The 22740-nt window shown below is 37.9% G+C and overlaps 1 protein-coding gene and 1 long non-coding RNA gene across 13 annotated transcripts in view; one reads left to right on the plus strand and one right to left on the minus strand.

Moving 5' to 3' along the window:
• Positions 1-22740, plus strand: part of BEND5 (BEN domain containing 5) — a 925317-nt gene that overhangs the window by 667404 nt on the left and 235173 nt on the right. The window lies entirely within an intron of this gene.
• On the minus strand, positions 2886-13266 carry LOC140700919 (uncharacterized). Its single transcript, XR_012079676.1, has 2 exons — positions 12950-13266; positions 2886-3065 (listed from the first exon to the last, which is right to left on the minus strand). It is a non-coding gene; the product is annotated as an uncharacterized lncRNA (long non-coding RNA).

Here is a 22740-nt window from a genome sequence, read left to right on the forward strand (position 1 = left end):
CAGTAATTTTGGCTAGAGATGAGAGAATTACAACAATGATTGAGTTGTTAAAAAGAGATATACAAGAGTTAGAATTGGGAGGGCTTGGTAGCCAGTGGGTCATAGAAAGAGAAGATTAGGGTTGAAGTCAAGGAGAGCTGGTCTCTGGTTTTGGAGCCTGGGTAGATTGTGATGCCACTGTGATGGGAAGCACAGCTCAATGCAAAGATGGTCACTGAGAGGACCTTCCTACCAAAGAACCAGATCAGACAGAAGGTTAGAATCTTCTTGCCTAGTGCCTGAGTGTTCATCACTTTCTGCTGTTGCACACAAATGTTCCTATTTTATAGGTGAGAACACTAAAGAGCAATAGGGGACTTGACCACCTTGATCCATGGAATCTGATGTATAATAAGGGCTAAATAATACTTTTCATTTGAGGGTTTCAGGGTGATATTAGCCACTTTGAGATGCCATGATTTGACGCTTACTGTTGTATCTTCTGACACTTTGGTTCTTCCTTGGACTCTTGGGGGAAGATGGGAAAGGGGAGGAGAGCATAAAAACTGGGAACCACAGGCCACTGAAGAGGCGAATGTGCATAATGCTTGAAAGAGAAAGCAGTATTTTTAAGGAATATACTTAGTCCAATTTAGAATCTAAAATTATCAATCAACTGACTTGCTCTAGATGATGCAGTTGGTAAATGACAGCACCCTGTGCTCAACTCTGAGCTTTTGTCTCTCAGTCTTCTGTTCTTTTTCACTTCACTATACCTGTCTTTTATTACTCCTGAATTTCCTGCATTTCACACCAGCCTGAAAAACTAATCATGCTTTCAAACCTCAAATTTTTTTCTGTTCTTAGTGGTATGTACAGGAATGATTTTACACCAGACCACAAATAGGCAACATTGAGCTAGTCACAAATAACCAAATTTTTCTATAACCTCCCAAAATATGCATTGGTTATAAACACCTGAGGTATTCTAGAATTAAAAGAGTCTTTAAAACCATCTAATCCAAACTTTTTACAAAGAGAACAGATAAGTTTCAAATAGTCTACATAAATGACTTGCTCTGTGACATGTTTCCACAATGTGATGTATCAAGGCCGGCATCTAAATTCTAGACTCATTCAAAGCATGGGAAAAAAAATGTAGACAAAGATCAACTTCCTCATTTTACTTATTCAAAAACTGAGTCTTACTAACATATTCATTAATTCAATCAAAAGCCATTTACTGAGTTTCCATTGCATGCTAGGAGTTGGAGTTACAACGAGTAGTAAGAAAGATGGGATCCCTGTCTTCCTATAGCTCTCAGACTAGTAGGGAAGAGGGCATAACGTACTTAATCACAATGGAGTGATTTGTGCTCCAGTGGAATATATCCAGAAGGAGATCACCTGGTCCAGGAGGTCTCCCTGAGGAAGTGATGCTCCAACATAGCATAATGGTTAAAAACATGGACTCTGGAGCCAGACTGCTTGAGTTGGAATCCTCACCCTGCCACTTACTGGCTGTGTGACCTTTAGCAAGTTGCATAACTTCTCTGATTCTTGAAAATAATAGTAGATAATAGAGCTCTGATGAGGATGAAATTGCTTAATATTTATAAAGCACTCAGTGCTTGGCACATGGTAAGTGTAGTATAGGGGATTTTGAAATAAAACTGAAAAGAAGCTGAGATCCAAATTATGAGTAGAAGTTAACTAGAGAAACAGGAAGGCAGAGAAGTGTTCCTGACAGAGAACACTATGTGCAGACTGAGGAAAGAGAGTCTATTTCTAGGAACTGAAAGAAGACAAGCATGGTTCATGTAGAATGGACACTGTTGATGCTGAAAAGAGGCACACAGTGTCCAGATCAAGGGGGTTGAAGGTCTTGTGGATCATATTAGTTTATCCAGAAACAGTGGGGGTTCAGGGAAAGACTTAAAGCACAGAGAGTTTTAATCATATTGGTGTTTTGGGTACTCTTTCAACTGCTTAGTGGGATAGGGGTTCAGTGGGCATGGGGTGGGGTTCAGAGACATAGTGAGAGACAGAGATGTGAGTCAGGGTCAAGGGCAAGGTAGAATCTAGGCTTCCTGCCTTCCAAGTCGAGGCTTTTTCCACACTGCACAACATGTTTCTAATGTGCTTTGATGAAGGCACGTCATGCCAAATGCATTCTCTTCACTTTTGAACATTTGCAGTGCTTACCCTTTGAGCTGCATCTCCTTCATTAAGTGAATGTCCTGTTCCCCTGACCAAGAATGTAATTACCGAAGGAGAGATCAGATTAAAATTGAGTTTCTGTAATGGGCCATTTGTTTGGAAGGGAGCCTGAAGGAATTTCTGAGGACTTTAATCAAAGGGGGAAAAAGCCAATAGAACTTCTGTGATGATGATGATTATTAGGGCAATTGAACTCCAGGCACAGCTGGCTTCTACACCAGTGAGTCATCACTTGATTTTCTGAGGCCCTTAATTGGATGAGATTTGTTTTCCTATGTAGTCTAGACTGTCAGGGATCGAAGAGACCTTAAAGGTCATCTAGTTCAACCCCACAACAAAGCTTGAGCCCTGGCTATAGCCTTTTCATCAGTAGGTCATCCAGTCCCTGCTCACACACCTGAAATGACAGGGAACTCATTACCTCTCTATGATAGAACACCTCTGAAAGGAAGCTCCTCCTCTTATGGAAGTGAACTCCTTCTCCAGGTCCCATTGGTCTGTCCTGGCTCTGTTTCTGGACTATGTGGGGTTCTTCTGCTCCAGAAGAACCATGGAGAGCTCTTGAGGCAGCTGCTGTGTTCCCCTGACCCTCTTCTTCTCCAACTATCTTCTCAAGTGTGTGTCCCTATGTATTAGTAATGGTAACGACAGGATGTTGTAACAAAGAAACCCAATAGTACAGTGACTTAAAGAACAATGACGTTTATTTCCCATTCACAAATTGATCCTGAATTGAGCAATCTAGGTTGGCAGCCAGATTTACTCCCCACAGTCATTCAGGAACCCATGTTCTTGTCAATGCCCTGATCCACCTTCACTTAAGGCATCGCTGTCATCTGCACAGTCAAATTCGGTTGCCCTTTTAGCTGGTGGAAAAAGGAAAAAAAGAGGACAGAGAGAGAAATCTCGTTGCCTTAAGGCCTAGGCTGAAGTGATACGTATCATCATTTTCATCTACATTTCACTGGTCAGAAATTAGTCACATGGCTAGAGTTCATCACAATGGAAATGTCCATAGGAAGGTTGGTCTAGCCATATGCCCAAGAAGAGGAGAAGAGGTTTAGGGAGACTTCCACCAGTCCCCACTATGCCCTATGAGATCAGGTGAGCAGGTTGTAGCTTGGATGGGCCCATTTCTATTGCCAGTTTCATTCTCTTTGGCTCTTCCCATGACATATTTCAAAACAATAAATGTAGTGCAGAGCACAGAGAATTTGAATGCAGACATCCTAGCCCTGTTCTTATTAACTGAGTTCTTGAATGAGTCATTTAACTTTCCTAAGTCTTTATTTCTTCATTTATGAAATTGGGAGAAAAATTCCTATTCCACAAGCTCTTATGAAGATAGGAAGAAATAACTGATGCAATTGTAATTTTGAAAATGCAGATAAACATGAAATAGTTGGCTTCCATCTTTAATCTTGGTCTCAGCTTTTCTCTGACTACCCAGACTAAAGAGCTTTTTCTTTCTTTGGATCACCCAAAGCAGTTGATTATCTACTACCATTTCAAACAGAAACCTACTGTGAAGGGCACTTAAGACACAGTCTTTTGCTTTACAGCTACTTGCGATCTATCTGAGAAAACAAATGGAAGAGTTTGATGGTGACCCATAGTAGTAGAAGTAGTAACATTGATAATATTCATCATTGGTGGCCATATCCATTAATCAAGCAGTTACTATATGCCAGAGTCTGTGCCAAGTACTTTTTATATGGCATCTGATTGATTTTTATAATATCCCTGTGAAGTTGACATTTCATCCCCATTTTATGGATGAGAAACCTCAGGCTCAGAAAGTTTAAATACCCTAGTCAGGATCATACACCTAGCAGTGGCAGACCCAGGATTTCAGTTTAAGACCAAGTGTTCTTTTTCTTTAGTTAAGAAGAATCATCAGTTCATGGGGCCAGGTCATGTGCTGTTTTGTTTGGTTATCAGATCACTCAGCAAACATTTACAGAGGACTTGTAAGCTTAGTACTGTTCTAAATTCTGGGAAGATGGTGTCAAATAGGTTATCCTACAGGCCAACTTCATCTCATTCTTAGTAGAGAAAATAGAAGCCTTATGATGAGAACTACCTAAAAATCGACCAACCTACTTGCATATGTATCCCCACACTGCCGTTCCTTCTGTCAGAATAGAAACATACTCTTGCTCCTATCTAAAGCCAACCTCCTGTATTCTAGACCTTATCTGGTCCCTACAAGTATCCCTTTTTCATCTATATCTTAAATTCATCACTTTCTGGCTTTTCCTTAGTTAAACAAATAAGCCATAATATTTCCTGTCTTTAGATAGAAATAGAGATAGAAATAAAAAGGAAGAGGGAGGGATCTTCCCCAGATTCCACTTTCCTTCTGGCTGCAACCTTTTTCTCTGCCCCACTGTATAGGTAACTTCTCCAATGACTTGTCTATCCAGTTGAGCCTCCATATCTGTGGTGAATTCAACCTATCACGGATCAAAAATACTCAAAAAAAAAATTCCAGGAAGTACTAAAAATCAAAACTTGAATTTGTCAAACACCAGCAACTATTTACAATGTTTATATTGTATATACACCATTTACATTTGTATTGTATTAGGTATTGTAATAATCTAGAGATGATTTAAAGTATAGATGAGGATGTGCCCAGGTTATATGTAAGCACTATACCATTTTACATAAAGGACTTGAGCATCCTCGGATTTTGGTATCTGCAAGAGGTCCTGGAACCAATTCCCTACAGATACTGAGGGATGACTGCATTCATTCTTGCCACTCCTTCACCATGCATCCCTTTTCTCAGTCCATTCAGTTTGAGTTTCCATCCCCAGTGTTCTCCTGAAGTAGTCTTCATCAAGATCATCCTAGATCAGCATCCTGCCAATTCTAATGGTCATTTCTCTGTTTTCATGTTCCTAGACCTCCCAGTAGCATTTCGCAGTTAACTCATAGCTTCCTTCTTAAAATGCTTTCTTCTCTAGGATTTCAAGACACCATACTCCCTTGGTCCTCCTCCTCCTTCTGTTCTTCATTCTCCTCTTCACTGGCCACTCTCAGAATCGTTTGATGGGCCTTCCCTATCATACTTTGAATGTTGGAATACTCTGTCCACTCTGGCTTCTTCTCTTCTCTTCTCTCTCTTTCTCTCCTCTAGCTATACTCATTCTCCATAATCTAATTTTTTCCCATAGCTTTAAATGTCAACTAGAGACTAATAAGTCTCATATCTACATTTTCAGCCCTAACTTCTTCTAAACTCTAGACTAGTATAATCAAACTGCCTACAAATCATCTCCATCCCAGTGTCTTAAAGGCATATCAAAATGAATACATTCAAGATGGAAATTCAAGTCTTTTCCACCATAGTAAATGGCCCCAGGTAAAAACCTAGGAGCCATCATTAATTTTTCTCTTCCCCTCACATCTCACATCCAGTCCATTAGTGAGATCTTGCCAGCTCTATCTTTAATATATATCCCAATCTAATTACTTTCCTCCGTTTCCTTTGTCATAAACCTAGTTCAGGTCACTATCACATCTTTCTTGGACTACCGAAACAGCCTTTGACTGATCTCCTTCCATCTTGCCCCCTGAAATCCACTCTCTGCACAGCAGGCAGATCACCTTTCACTGGCTTCCATTCTAACTAAAATAAAATCTAAAGTCCTTACCATGGCCAGTAAGGCCCTATAGGTCCTGGCCTCTGCCTACTTCTCTCACCTCTTCACCCTCCACTTAGCCTAAGTTCTAGCTTCTCTGACCCTCTTACACCAACATGGCAAGTTCCATCCCCTCTCCGAGACTTGGCACTCTTACCATAGGGGAATTTTCATTATTCAGGTCTTAGTTAAAGTCATTTCCATAGGAAGTATTTTCCTGATCATTCTTGTTAAAATACAACATCCAGTCACTATCGTAGTATGCTATTTAATTTTATTCATGACATATCAGTAAATGAAATGATCTCATTTAATTTTTGCTTATTCATTCAAGACTATTTTCTCCTGCTAGAATGTAAACTCCTTGGGAGTAGGGCCTTTATTTTGTCCTTTGTTCTATCTCCAGCACCTATAACAATGCCCAGCACTTAATAAATGCTTAATAAATATCTGTAGACTGACCAATTGTATTTCTGCTCTCACGATCTTCAGTGTAATGAGAATGACTGAAATGTGAATAATGACCAAACAGTATGATCTGTGCTGGGACAGAGGAAAGCCCAGGACTTGTGGAAGGCCAAAAGAAACACTGGATGAAGCTTGGGCATCAGATGAGGTGAAACTGGAGCTAAAGTTTGAAAAATAAATCAGTTTTAGCCAGATGAACAGTGAAGGAAGAAGTACACACGTGGAGGCATAGTAGGCATGTGTGGTGCATGGCTCATCAGGGCTGGAGTGATGAAGAGGCAGAGAGTTACACAAGCCAGTTTAGGAAAGACCTAAAGTGGTGGGATCAGGACTGAAATTTAAGTTTAAATGGAGAGCCAGGGAAGCAGCCACGTAAACAAGCCTCGTGACTATCTTCTGTGGCTCAACTTATGTTTGAAAGTTTGTAATTTTTTAAACTTTTTATATCAAGATAGTCCCTTGGTTGCATGGGTTTCTGATCATACCACAGAATATGGATTATATAAATGCTGGATTTACATACATGTAAATCTTGCTGACCAAATTTTGCACATGAAATTTATACTATACTACAAAAATAATCTACTGAGAGTTTCTGTAGTAAATACATAATTGCCTAATATTTTAAGGAGTACATATAACTTTTATATTATAAATAAAACTTTGATTTATGAATTCATAGAGGTGTTTTTGGTATCATAAGTAAGCCATATATCCTAGTGTTTCTGGTATAATAGGTTGTTATCACTTGTGTATTGGACGTGGGAAAGGCATGTAGGTTCTTAAGGCAGTAATTTTATTCTGGGTACTTACTGCATGACCAAATATGGGTGTATATAAATATCTGTGTGAATAAGATATTTACCTTTCTTATGCCCTTGGTTATTTTAAATGGAGAGAACTCCTCCAAACAATATAACCTGCATGTGGACATGTCTGTATTAATATATACGGTCATAGTAAATGCTTAATACTACATTATAATGCTATAACAGATGCATATTAAAAAATGCACCATTTATCTTGGCAGTGCAGGGAGGGAATAGTTTTGCCTTAGAATATCCAGGAAATTTTTGAAGAGGAAGCAGTATTTGAACTAGGCTTTGAAGGATGAGTAGGAATTTTCCATATAGCAAAATAAGAGAGTGTCATTTTAGGCAGTGAGAATGACACAGCAAAGGTAGAGAAGTGTGAAAGTACATGCGATGTTCCAGGAACTCTGAGTGAGAGTATTGTGGCTGGAAGACAGGTGGGGAAGTGGCAGGTATGAGAGTGGAAAGTTTTGTTAGGATCAGGACAGAAGGGCTTCAAAGGACATGTCTGTACATTTAAACTTTACCCTGTAGGCTCCATTGAAATCCAAAGGATTTACAGAATCAGTGTCGAGAGATAATAGAAAGTATCAAGAGGCCAGGACCCTGCCTGGCAGAGCCTCTGCTGCTGCCTGTGCCTCTGAGTTCCTGTTCTCTGGGCCTCCGCCACCTCACCTGTCAAAGAGAGGGTTGGACCAGATGATCTCCAAAAGGTCCTTCCCACAACTGTGAAGTTTCTTAGGCTAAGTAAGTGGCCCCATCTTTTTGATCAGGGGAGTGAACAGAGTGAGTCTATCAACACACTGAAAGGCAGAATTGCTGCTCTCAAGCTGAATTTTCCCCAGGACACTCATTTCTATGCTGACCTCTCAGGCTAGTGGAGCCAGCAGTAATAAGATATCAATGCTGGCAGGCCTCCACCCCTTCACCTGCCCAGTTCTATGCCCATGAGTGCCTCAGTGAAGAGTTATGTATGTTTATGTATTCTAAATCGAATCCCCCTCTCTCTTATCTCACACTTTATCGAGATGCTAGAGATTTCTTAACTTGGCTGGGAAAAAGATGGTGCAGCTTCATTTGTCTGAGCCACAGGCTCTTAGTATTGACCAACAGGTTGGTAGCAAAGGTAGAACATTTGCCTCTAAAGGAGATTGCTCAAAGCAATCTTTCTGCTGTCTTATTTTGTCTTTCATGCTTTCACTTGTTATTAATCTTGTTGTGTGGTCTTTGGAATATTCTCTTCCAGAAATGAGAAACCTCATACCCTCCCCACACTGTTCATCTAGGCATTTAATTAACATATATACATGAAGGGTCTTCCCTGTGCCAGGCATTATGTTAGATAATGAAGATAAGAAAGAAGTCAGACACAATCTGTACCCACAAGGAGCACCTACTTTGGTGAAGGGGGCAAAATATAGATAGATAGTTAGGCATCAATTGTTAGTTACTAGAGAAGATATTCATTTATTCACTAAACCCTATGAAGTGAATAAGAAAAGTCCCTGCCCTCAAGTAGCTCATAGACTAATCTTTTAAAGTGGCAGAGATGGGTTCTATTTTAGATGTTTATATACAGCATTCAGATGTACAAATTTTTATCTCCTGGGACAGGGGAGTGAGAGGGTAGGTAAGGAAAGGCTTTATGAAGATGTTGGTATTTGAGTTAAATCCTGAAAAATAAACAGGCTTTTCAGCAGGCTGTCTTAAGGGCATGGTGGGGAGACAGCATGTGGAAAGGGAAATTAAGGACATTCTAGGTGAAGTGCTTAGCATGAGAAAAACCCAGACATATGAAATAGTCTGGTATGGTCTAGGAACCACATTAGGATCCCTCATTGGCTGCATTTTTATCTTTTAAAATGGTTGTGTTTTATCTTGCAAACTTGCTAAACTCACTTACATGTTCTTATAGCTTTTCTGTACTTTTTCTCAGGTTTTTCACATATGTGATACTTGTTACATGGCCCAGAACATGTCCTATCATGGTAAATATTTTGTGTGCACTTAAGAAAATATATATTCTGCTGTTGTTTAGTGACATATTTAAAAAATCTCAATTATGTCAAGTTGGTTGACCGTGCTATTCAAGTCTTCTGTATCATTCCTGATTTTCTACATAGTCTAACAATTATTGAGAGAGGAGTGTTAAAATCTATGACTGCAATTGTGGATTTGTTCAATTCTATCAGTTTTAGCTTCATGTACTTTGAAGCTCTGATATTAGATGCATAAACAATTAGCATTGTTATGTCCTCTTAATGAACTGACTCCTTTATTGTTATGAAATTACCTTCTTTATCCTTGATTGTATTCGTTCTGAAATCTGCTGTGTCTGATGTTAATATAGCTGCTCCAGCTTTTATTTCTTTATTTCTCTAGCTTTATTTCTTTATTTCTAAATGGCATATCTCTGTCCATCCTTTCATTTTTAATCTGTTTGTGTCTTTATATTTAGACTAATTTCTTATAGGTGGGTCTTGCTTTGTTATTCAATCTGGCAATCTCTGCTTTTGAAATTACAGTATATATATGGCTTATATTCAATGATTATTGATATAGTTAAATTTAAATCTGTCATTTTGCTCTTTGTTTTCTACTTGTCCCATCTATCCTTTGTTCCTTTTTCTATTTTACTGCCTTGTATTTTGGAGTATTTTTTTTAATTTATATATTTTGGTTTCCCTTTTATCTCCTTTGTTGACTTATTAGCTGTAACTTTACTGTGTTATTTTTGTGATTGATTTAGGGATTATGATATACATCTTTAACTATCATAGACTACTTCAAGTGACATTATACTTTGTATGTAGTATAAAAACCTTACAATAGTATAGTTCCATTTCTCCCCTTCCAGCTTTTGTGCTATTGTTGACAATCATTTTACTTTTTCACATGTCTTATAAACCTTACACTACATTATACTTTGTTTAAACAGTGAATTATCTTTTAAAGTGATTTAAATAATAAGAAACATCCTTAAATGTTTATCTGTGTGACTCCAATTTCTGATGCTCTTAATTTCTTTGTGATAGATCCAGATTTCCATCTAGTATCATTTTACTTCCTGAAGGACTTCCTTTAACATTGCTTCCCCCACCCACTTTCCCCTTTGGTAACCATAAGTTTGTTTTCTATGCCTCTGAGTCTTTTTCTGTTTTGTAAATAAGTTCATTTGTATTATATTTTAGATTCACCATGTAAGTTATATCTTATGATATTTGCCTTTCTCTTTCTGACTTACTTCATTTAGTATGATAATCTCTACATCCATCCATGTTGCTCCTTTTGGATAGTTTTTATTTTTATGTCTTCAGATTCACCAGTCTTTTCATCTCCAGTATCTAATTTGCCATTATTTCCATCTAATGCATGTTTTAATATCAGATAGTGTAGGTTTCATCTATAGAAGTTCAATTTGGGTCTTTAAAAATATTTTTCATGTTCCCTCTTAACTTCTGGAACACAGAATGTAGTTATAATAGCTTTTAAATGTTATTATGAATTTTTTTCTGCTGACATTTTTTCTTCTGACATTTGTATCAGTTCTGGATCCACTTTGATACAAGTTTTTTCCTCACCATGGGATATATTTTTCTAATTTTGCATGACTGGTATTTTTTTTAATTAGATAGAAGACATTTATTAAATGGCAGAATTTTATCTTGTTGGGTTGTGAACATTTTTGTATTCCTATAAATGTTCTTAAACTTTCTTTGGGATTCAGTTTAAGTTACTCAGAAACAGTTTGATCCTTTCAGGTCTTGCTTTTCTAATTCAGCAATGTTTGGTCTAAGGTTAATTGTTCCACACTACTGAGGCAAGTCCCTTCAAAGAATTCTTCCCAAATGGCCTGTGAATTACAAGCTAGGCCCTGCTTCTAGCCCTTTTAAGTATCAAGCGCTGTTTCCTATAATCCTTTAGGATGTTTCTTCCCCTAGTCTTAGTTTTCTTATATCTACATGCTGATCAGTGCTCTGCTGAATGCTCAAGAAGAACCCTTGACAAATCTCCAGAGTATTTTCTCCTGTTACCTCTGCCCTCTCTAGTTCTGTGACCTGCAAACTGTAGCTACTTTAGTCTTTTTAGACGCTCAGCTTTGTCTCCTTAACTCAGGGAGTTTAACAGGCTTTTCTTGGGTTCTGCTCCCTGTGCCAGGTCCTGGAAACTTTCAAGGTGTAAGCTGGAATAATCCTACAGCTCACCACATTAATTTCCCATCTCAAAGCAATCACTGTTTTTCATTGCCTATAGTTCAATGTCTTAAAAACTGTTTTTTCCACATATTTCATCTGGGTTTTTGGTTGTTTCTTGTGGAGGGTAAATTCATTCCCTATTATCCTTTCTCAGCCAGAAGTGGAAGTCCTCTCAGATTCTTTATTATGACTTTACAAGCTCCTCTAGATGTAGACTATAGTTACTCTTTACCTTCAACTTCCTCTACTCCCTTGTGCTCACTGTCCACTGTGAAATACTGCAGACACCATGATGTGGCACATTTCTATGTCCCCTCTGCCCTTAAGGCTTTCTTCATTCCTACTTCCTTCTTCTAGGTGACTCCTACTCACTGTTACAGACACAGTTCAGGCGTTAGAATCCCCTCCTTGTTTCACCTTCCACCCATAGGTCAGGTTAAAAGCTTAGCCTTTCTCTATCAGAATTATTTCTGTGTGTCTCATATTGAATTTCATGGAAGTACAGATACGTGTTATAAGGTAGTAGGGATCTATTTGGAAAATGTTATATTAAACAAGTTTTTTTTTTAACTTCAAGTCCTTTCAGAACCTAATGTGCCTTATAAGTCTCCAAGAATGGATATGATAGATAGATGAGAAAACTGAGGCTCAAAGAGATTTTTTTTTAAGTAAGAAAAAACATACTAGCCAAAGCATTACTGTGGAGTACATAGACTGGAATGTGCCAGAGAACTTACCTATTTAGGTCTCTGTGAAAACACAGAGCCCAATGTAGCAGAAAGAGCTACATTCCAAGTTCTGAGCTACCTGTAATTCATTGTGTGACCTTGGGCAACTTACTTTCCCACTCTAAATCTTAGTTTCTACCTCTTAAAAATGGTGGTGGAGGCTTAGTCAGATCAAGACGGCAGAATAGAAAGACACAGAGCTCATCTCCTCCCACAGATACATCAAACATACATCTACATGTGGAACAATTCTCACAGAATATCTACTGAACTCTGGTAGAAGATCTCATACAGTCAAAGCTACAGAAAGGACCTCCATGTTCCCGGGTAAGACCAAAAAAAAAAAAAGAGGAGAAGGAAGAGGAAGAAGAATAAAAATCAAGATGGGACCTGTGCCCCCTGGAGGGAGCTGTGAAAGAAGAAATGATCCCTCACTCTGGGAAGCTCCTTCACCAGCAGGGAGATCAGCCAGGACATAAACGGAGCTTAGGAGGCTTAGAGGAGAATACAGCAGCCAATTTGCGGCAGGCAGAACAGAGAGACCACACAGGGGATCTTGCCACCTTGCTGCTTTCCCCAGCCTGAGATGTGCATCTGCTGGTATGAAGTGGCTTCATGCTGAAACTCGGGCTTCAGAGGACAGACCCTGGGAAGAGGACTAGAGTTGGCTGTGTAGAGATAGCCTGAGGGATCTGCAGTGTGATACTACGAGCCATAACTGGAAGTGTGTGCGATGGAGCCCGTGCCTGCCAAAAAGAGCCCCATTGTTAACATATGTAAAGGTTGGGGAAGGACTCTGCCATAGCCTTCTCCCCAGCTTCCTCACAGATACGTGGCTCTGCCGTAGAAGCCCAATTTTTAAGGACTGCACATGGAGGGGCAGGACCCTGACTTACTAGCCTCCTTCTCCTCTCACAGCCAGCACAGCTCCACCTCTAGGAGTCCTGGGAGCACACAAGCACTGGTGGGTCACCCTCAAACAGAAGCAGGGTGGAAATCTCAGCCCACTCCTAGAGGCCATGAGACTTCAGAAGCAGAGATGAAATCTGTCCCAGGAGGCTTTGGCAGATTTAACCCACTGGCGCCTTTGGTAAGCTCAGCGCTGCTGGACATCCGAGTAGGTTACTGGTGTGTGGCTGAGGCAGATCCAGCTTTAGCAATGGGCACACACACAGAGGCAGGGCTGGGATCTGGGCTGACACCGAAGCTCTCACAGCAGATCCAGGTGTGCAACTATGGGTGACTAAGGTGGGTCCTGGTGACTGACTTCAGAAGATCTGCCCTGCTGACTGTGTGAGCACAATGCCTGAATGACACCCAGGCAGGCTGCTGGCATTTCCATATCTGAAGCAGAGCTGAAGGCAGCACCAACAGTGTACTTTGTGAGACCACACAAGTGACAGGCAACACCACAGTGCACATCCCAGTGGACAACACCTGTGGAGGAATACTCACTGGCACCTCTCTCAGCAGAAGCACTCCAGTCTCACTACCTCACACAGATCAGAAATGGACCTTGGGGCTTCTACTCCAATAAGTGGGGAGCAGACCCAGCCCCTGACAGGGTTGTGACAACCATAGAGCAAAGAGGAGGCCCTCCTCAACAACCAGTGCAGTTCTGGCCACCACAACACCAATCACACCCTCTTTCAAGGGGATAACAGCCAGCATACATGAAGAAAAGATGTGGTAGTTATCCATAGTGAAAACAGCTCTTGCAACAAAAACATTAGACATGTGCAGGAAACACAGGGGTACTCCCACATAAAAACAGCCCTTCAAGGCCACAGTAGATATCGGTTACATCTAAATTCATAGAGTCAGAAATATAAGTAAGATGAAGAAGCAAAGAAATCTCTCCCAATTAAAAGAACAAGAGAAATCCTCTGAAAGAACAATGAAACAGACCCCTCTAGTCTACCAGAACTTGAGTTCAAAAAGGAGGTAATTAAAATACTGAAGAAATTAAGAAAGCCTATGGACAGAAATGCAGATCACTGCAACAAAGAACTAGAAATTATAAAGAGGAACTAAGTAAAATTAGAAAACTTATTGGCCAAGATGAAAACTGAACTAAAGGCAATATATAGCAAACTAAATAATACAGAAGAATGAATAAGTGATCTGGAAGATAGAATAATGGAAATCACCCAATCAGAAGAGCAGATAGAAAGACAAATGAGGAAATAAAGGAAGCAATATGAGACCTATGGGATAATATAAAGTCTGCCAATCTATGCATAATAGGGGTCCCAGAAGGAAAAGAAAGAGAAAAGGGAATCAAAAATGTGTTAGAAGAAATTATGGCTGAAAAATTCCCAAATCTAAAGAAGGAAACAGATATCCAGGTACAGGAAGCATCAAGGGTCCATAAAAAGAACTCAAACAGACCTGCACCGAGACATACTGTAATTAAAATGGCAAAAGTTAAAGATAAAGAGAAGATTCTAAAAACAGCAAGAGAAAAACAAGAGTTACTTACAAGGGAACCCTCATTAAGCTATCAGCTGATTTCTTTGCCAGAACATTTCAGGCCAGATGGGAGTGACAAGATATATTCAAACTCCTGAAGGGGAAAAATCTGCAACTTAGGATACTCTACTCAGAAAGATTATCATTTAGAATAGAGGGAGACATAAAGACTTTTTCAGACAATCAAAAACTGAAAGAATACAGCAATGCTAAACAAACTTATCCTAAAAGAAATATTGAAAATTCTTCTCTAAATAGAAAAGAAGCAGAGTCTATACAAAAGATAAAATCACAACTGGAAATGCAATAACTACAATGAACAGCAAAAGAATACATGAAAATTTAAAAGGTGACATCAAAATCAAAATATAGGGAAAGGGAGCAAGAAAATACAGATCTATCTCTTTCTTTCTTTCTTTCTTTCTTTCTTTCTTTCTTTCTTTCTTTCTTTCTTTCTTTCTTTCTTTCTTTTCTTTCTTTCTTTCTTTCTTTATGTCTGTCTGTCTGTCTCTCTTTCTTTCTGTCTTTCTTTCTGTCTCTATTTCTCTTTTTAAGAATGTGGTTGAGTCTACATGACTACCAGCCTAAAGCAAGTATATATAGTAATGGGTTAACATACTTGAAAAACAGAATAACCACAAATCAAAAACATACAATAGAGTCACACACACACAAAAGAAGAAAACTCAAGAATAATACAAAAGAAAGTCATCAAACCACAAAAGGAAAAACAAAAAGAAAAAGAAAGGAGCAAAAAAGAAATATAAAATCTACTGGAAAACAAGATTTAAAATGGCAATGCATACATATCTATTAATAATTACCCTAAATGTGAATGGACTAAACGCTCCAATCAAAAAACATGAAGTGGCAAATTGGATAATGAAATAAAAGCCTACAATATGCTGCCTACAAGAGCCTCACTTCAGGGCTAAGAACACACATAGATTGAATCGAAGGGGATGGAAAAAATATTTCATGCAAATGGAAATGACAAGAAACTGGGGCTAGCAATACTCGTATCAGACAAAATAAACTTTAAACAAAAACCATAAAGAAAGATAAAGAAGGACACTACATAATGATAAAAAGAGCAATATAAGATGAGGATATTACACTTGTTAACATATATTCACCCAATATAGGAGCACCTAAATACATAAAACAAATACTAACAGACATAAAGAGAGAAAAATTGATGGGAATACCAAAATAGTAGGAGATTTTAAAACACTACTAATATCAATGGACAAATTTCTAAACATAAAATCAACAAGGCAACAGAGAACCTAAATGACAGGATAAAACAGTTAGACTTAATTGATATTTTCAGGACATTACATCAAAGGAAAAAAACAGAATACACATTTTTTTCAAGTGCAGATTCTGTAAGACAGACCACATACTAGGACACAAAACAAGCCTCAACAAATTTAAGAGGATAGAAATTATTTCAAGCATTTTTTTCTGACCATAATGACATGAAACTAGAAATCAACCACAGAAAGAGAACTGGGGTTGGGGGAACAACTGCGTGGAGACTAAACAACATGCTACTAAAAAACCCAGTGAGTCAATGATGAAATCAAAGAGGAAATTTAAAAATGCCTAGAGCCAAATGATGATGAAAACACGACCACACAAAAAAATTTATGGGATGCAGCAAAAACAGTCGTAAGAGGGAAGTTCATAGTGATACAGGACTTCCTCAAAAAATGAGAAAAATCTTAAATACACAACTTAACCTACCACCTACCAGAATTAGAAAAAGATGAACAAGCAAAACCTAAAATCAGCAGAAGGAAAGAAATAATAGGAATCAGAGAGGAAATAAGTAGAGATTTAAAAAGAAAAAAGTATAAAATCAGTCAAACCAAGAGCTAGTTTTTTGAAAGAGTAAACAAAATTGACAAATCTCTGACCAGGCTCACCAAGAAGAAAGGAAACAGGACCCAAATAAACAAAATAAGAAATAAAAGAGGAGAAAATAACAATTGCTACCACAGATATACAGAAAACCATAAGAGAATATGATGAACAATTGTATGGCAACAAATTGGACAGCCTCAAAAAAATGGACAAGTTTCTAGAAACATACAGTCCAACAAAACTGAATCAAGAAGAAATAGATAACATGAACAGTCCAATCATTAGAAGTGAAATAGAATTTGTAATTTTAAAAAACTCCCTGCAAACTAAAGTCCAGGACTGGATGTCTTCACTTGGGATTTCTGCCAAACATGCAAAGAAGAACTTTTACCAATCCTTCTCAAGCTCATCCAAAAGATTGAAGAGGAGGGAACACTCCTAAAGTCATTCTGTGAAGCCACCATCACTCTGATACCAAAACCAGACAAAGACACTACCAACAAAAAACAAAAAATCCACAGGCCAATATCTTTGATGAATATCAATTCAAAAATTCTCAACAAAATATTAGCAAACCAAATCCAATGACAAATAAAAAAGATCATACACCATGATCAAGTTGGATTCATCCCAGGGAGACAAGTATGGTACAACATATGCAAATCAATCAGTGTGATACACCACATGACAAAAGAAAGGACAAAAACCACATGATCATCTCAATTGATTCTGAAAAAGCATTTGATAAAATTCAACATCCATTCATGATAAACTCTTAGCAAAATGAGTATAGCAAATGGTGTGTGTGTGTGTGTGTGTGTGTGTGTGTGTGTGTGTGTGTGTGTAAGTGTAATGGAAAACTACTCAGCCATAAAAAATAATGAAATAATGCCACTTACAGCATCATGGATGGACCTAGAGATGATCATACTAAGTGAAACAAGTCAGACAGAGAAGGGCAAATATCATATGATATCACTTATATGTGGAATATAAAAAAAGATACAAATGAACTTATTTACAAAACAGAAAGAAACTCACAAAGAAAACAAACTTACTGTTACCGAAGAGGGAATAGAGGTGGGAAGGGATAAATTAGGAATTTGGGATAGCAGATACAAACTATTATATATAAAATAGATAAACAACAAAGTCCTACTATATAGCACAGGGTACAACATTCAATATCTTGTAATAACCTATAATAAAAAAGAATATGAAATACACGTATGTATAAATGAATCACAGTGTTCTTCACCAGAAACCAATAATACAACATTGTAAATCAACTATACTTCAATTTAAAAAAATGGTGGCAGAGGCTCGATTTTGTACTGCTTTCCCTAATTGCATCAGCCTTCCCTGAGCTCTTTCTTTGGTGAATTAGTACAGCCTTTCAAGATATTTTGCCACTTATCATGTTGTTGTATATTCCTCCTAAATCATCTAGTGTAACAGTCTTGCCTCCGCTCTGTGAGTATCTACTTCTCTTCTGACATACCTTGAACATAACAGAGTTGTAATAAATACAACTTTAGTCCTTCCTTGCTGTGTTCGCTGATCCTTTAACTAGTCCTTGATCAGAATGCTGGGTACTTCTCTAGACACCTCACGTTCCTCATTACCCACATATATGGTTAACAATTTTGATTCTGGTTGCTTCTACCCCCTAGGTATCTCTTTGATCAATCCCCTTATTCTCTACCCCTAAAAATATAAGTACTATTATTATTCCTCTTATTATAGTTTAAATAATCAAAGGAAACTGGGGCACAAGAAATTAATTGATTTTCCCTGGAACTCACAGGTAGTAAATGGCTGAACTTTGACCAAAAGCTAAGTTCTAATATACTTGCTTTCTCAATTAACATTTGCTTGCTGAGTGAATGAATACATAAATGAATGGGTTTAGAAATTAACTTGAATTTCCTACCTTGCACTATTTCTTTACTTGACAGAAACTTAGGATAAGTTTTCCCAATAATTTTGCTTTGTTGAGTTGCACAACAATCTTGTTTAACTCTGAAAAATGAGCAAGGTCCAGATGTCCCCTGTGGGATGCCTGAGTTGTCAGTGAGCTCTTACCAATATCTCCATACATGCTGAGTAGCTCCCCTAGAACCTTCTTGTCCTTATTTCTCTTTGAATATCTATAAACCTGGAAGCAGCTGCCAAGTAAGAGCCTAACAGAACAGACCGTTCTCAACCGCTTCTCCTCAGTCCTCTAGGAGGTTGCTATTTGCACCATTTTTTATCCATAATTGGGACAGTTTACCTAAATGACAACATAGTAGAATTTTAGTTTTTTTTTTAAGTATTAGAATGTACTGGGCTTCCATGTGAATAAGAAGGAAAAAATAGCTAACATTTGTTATTACACTGAAAGCAATTTCAATCTCAAGAATGTCATTTTTTATGAGTAACTTAATTCCAAAATAACATCTGCACAACTAATCATGCTTATATTAAAAGAAACTAACAGAAAAGCAAATTCTTGTTATTTTACTCTGTCACTCCTCTGTAAAGCCTTATTCTAATCACTTAGACAGGTATTACAGCCCTGTCATCTAGCCCCTACCCATTTCTCCAGTCTTACTCCCTACTGCTTATCCCCTTATATTTGACCCTCCAGTCATAATGAACTGCTTCTCAGGTCCTGAACATAGCTTTCTACATTCTCAATATGTCACCTCCTCTACCTGGATGGTCCTTTACTAATTATCTGCCTAGTGAACTCTTTGCCACCCTTTGAAACCTTGACCAGGTGTCATCTCTTCCTTAGAGTCTTTCTTGGCTCCCACCTACAGCCTAAAATAAAGTTGACCACTATTCCGTGTACACACACATATATTATTCCATTTATCATATTATTTTCTATTCGTTTGACTTCATTTGTGCCTCATGTATTCCTAGGAATGGCTAAACTCAGTGTTTGACACATGCTTGGAGTTCAGGACATCTTTGCAGATAAATTCTGACCCAAACCAATATTTGTAGAGGTCTTTGCGTTTCAGACTAACAGACATGTCCTGAGGGACGTTCAAAGGCTTTGTTTCCTTCATTTATAGCTGAGGAAACTAAGGTCCAAAAAGGCAGTAATTTACCCAAGTTCACACATTGCACATTAGATAGCATTTGTCCATTGTTGGGTAAATGTCTTCTTGGCCAAACTAGGGAATTCAACATTCCTTTTTAGTAAAGGTTTTAATTTTTAAAATATGTTCTATTCCAAGTCAGGGGTTAAGAGCATGAACTCTGGGGCCAGATAACCTGAGTTTGAATTCTAGCTACACCACTCACTATTGAGAAAGTGATACATGGTGTATACTTTTTCTGTTCCTCACTTTTTTCCTCTAGACAGTGAGAATATCTCATAGTACTATTGTGAGGAATAAACGAGTTACACCCGTAATGTCCTTAAAACAGGGACTAGCACATAGAATAGCCTTCAATAAATATTCTCTATCATATGAAGAAATAGGGAGAGGAAGGAATCAAGGTTGACTCATATTTCTAATACAGAAAAATGACTAGGAAGTATCAGAAGAAAACTAGGACCCAGGTTGCCTAACACATTGCACATATGTTCTTACTTAGAGCCTAGTGTTGCTGTGTTCATAGGTGAAGGAAGTAAAACCAATCCAAAGGAGTGTGAGTGAGTTTATCCATATTTCTTCTTCTTGAACGCTCATAGCACTGGTAACAGAAGTAGGACCAATGTGTAGGCACAACCAGAAGTCACATTTCTTCTCTGCCCTTAGATAATCTTTCCAATATTCAGAGCTGCCTAAATATGAGACTTGCTGCCCAGAAAGGTAGTGAGTCCACATCACTCTAGACATTCAAATAGAATGTTAGCACCACTTGGGAGCTCAGATATTATAGCAGGCTCAAGCAGAGTGGGTAGTTGAAGCAGATAGATTTTAAGATCACTTTCAACTGCTTTAATATTTTTTAAAATGTATTTTACTTTACAGTTCTAAAGTTTTAAGATTCTATGTTTCCTTAAACCTATGAGTCTATGATTCTGTGATTCAGTTGGACTGTCAATTCCATAGATTATGTTTGGCAGCAATCTGGGGTATCCCATTTTACAACAATATCTTTAGAACCTATTGGGAATTTTTCCGTATTGAGCATCGAGGCAATTTAACAAGTGATTTCTGGGGGAAGCATCTATTCAGGACCTCTACTAAATGCTCTCATAGCTCCTCTGTATGGCTATATTTTTAGCTCCTATAGCCATTTAGTTGAACATAATTAGAGGAAAATAATAGCTAAAGCAAAAAAGCACCATCTCAGCATTTTGCAAGGAATAGATATGGCTAGAGAGAAGCAGCTGCCCACTGCTACGCTTATATTTAGAATCTACCTGGGGACAGCTTTGACAGACAAAGCTGAGTTCCGCCCAGCTGAAGGAATGGAAGAAAGAACAAACAAAATAGTTTTTCTCATCTTTGTAACTAACAATCTATAATACTACAGTTATGGTATATATTTCAGAGATAACTCTATTGTTTATAAAATTTATTGATTAAAACTTTGTTGTATATAAAATTGGGAAGTACCATACACAACCTTTGCAATTGTCATTCAAATATTTATAACCAATTAAATAATAATAATTATGGTTATTTAGATTGTCTTCTAATCTAGTGCTCTTCCTTTATATTTTGCATCCCTGCCTAAACAATTTTGTAGAACTTATCCTCTTGCAAATCAGATGCACACTTGATCACTTAAAAGCCTCAAAAATCAAAACACTTCAATGGCTTCTTACTCTTCTGAGGATAAAGATTTTGGTTTGTTTTCCTGCTTCCCCTCCCCTCACCCCATCCAAATGTGTTACAGTTTTCATTACTGCATACCTTAGCAATTATCACTGTTGAATTTTTCAACTATATGTGTAATCTTTAGGAGTGCATGTATTTTTTCGAATTAGTGTTTCCTACAGATATATGCCCAGGAGTGGAATTACTGGATCAGAGGGTAAGTCTGTTTTTAGTTTTTTAAGGAATCTCCATATTGTTTTCCTCAGTGGCTGCACCAAACTGCATTCCCACCAAGAGTGTAGAAGTGGTTCCTTTTCTCCACACCCTCTCCAGCATTTACCATTTGTGGACTTTTTAATGATGGCCATTCTGACGTGTGAGGCAATACCTCACAGTAGTATTAATTTGCATTTCTCTGATAATTAGCAATATTGAGCATTTTTTTCATGTGCCTATTGGCCATTTGTGTGTCTTCATTGGAGAAATGTTTGTTTAGATCCCCTGCCCACTTTTGATTGGGTTTTGTTTGTTTGTTTGTTGTGGGTTTGTTTTGTTTATTTGTTATTGAGTTGTATGAGCAGCTGGTATATTCTGGAAATTAAGCCCTTGTCAGTTACATTATTTGCAAATATTTTCTCCCATTCTGTAGGTTGTCTTTTGTTTTATTTATAGTTTCCTTTGCTATGCAAAGCTTTTAAGTTTAATTAGGTCCCATTTATTTTTGCTTTTATTTCTGTTGTCTTGGTAGACTGTCCTAGGAGAACACTGCTATGATTTATGTCAGATAATGTTTTGCCTATATTCTCTTCTAGGAGGTTATGGTGTCTTGTCATATGTTTAAGTCATTTTGAGTTTATTTTTGTGTATGGTATGAGGGAGTGTTCTAACTTCATTGAGTTACACACAGCTCTCCAGCTTTCCCAATACCACTTGTCAAAGAGACTCTTTCCTCCATTGTATATTCTTGCCTCCTTTGTTGAAGATTAATTGACCATGGGTGTGTGGGTTTATTTCTGAGTTCTCTGTTCTGTTCATTGATCCATATATCTGCTTTTGTGCTAATACCATGCTGTTTTGATTACTGTAACTTTGTAGTATTATCTGAATTCTGGGAGGGGTATTCCTCCAGTTTCATTCATTTTCTTCAGTATTGCAGAGTAGAACATGATGAAAAGCATGAGGGTTGAAATAGCCCTGCAAAAAAAAAAAAATAGGAAAAGTATGCTATTGTCCTATTAGGTGAAAAGAAACTGCTTCTGGTGGTCCTTGAAAACTGATAAAGAAAAAGGCGTTAGTCAAATCAATAGCTTATGATGCTAGGAATAGTATTGATAGTAGCCAGTAAATACGTCACATCTGGAACAGCAGCTGCAATTATAGTCACCACCTATTTAAATTATAGTATTGTATAGTTAACCCCCAAGATTCATCCACTTACTCCATAAACCAAACAAGTGAGTTAAGTGAGGGAAGTGATAAGAATGTCCACAGACTCAATTCTGTTTTGGTTCATAAATCTCTCTCCTACCAACCTTTTTAAAAACTAAAATTTATTGGGCGGGTGTCTATCCAGT

Source organism: Vicugna pacos, chromosome 13 (genome assembly GCF_048564905.1).
Source record: "Vicugna pacos chromosome 13, VicPac4, whole genome shotgun sequence".
Classification (NCBI taxonomy): Eukaryota; Metazoa; Chordata; class Mammalia; order Artiodactyla; family Camelidae; genus Vicugna; species Vicugna pacos.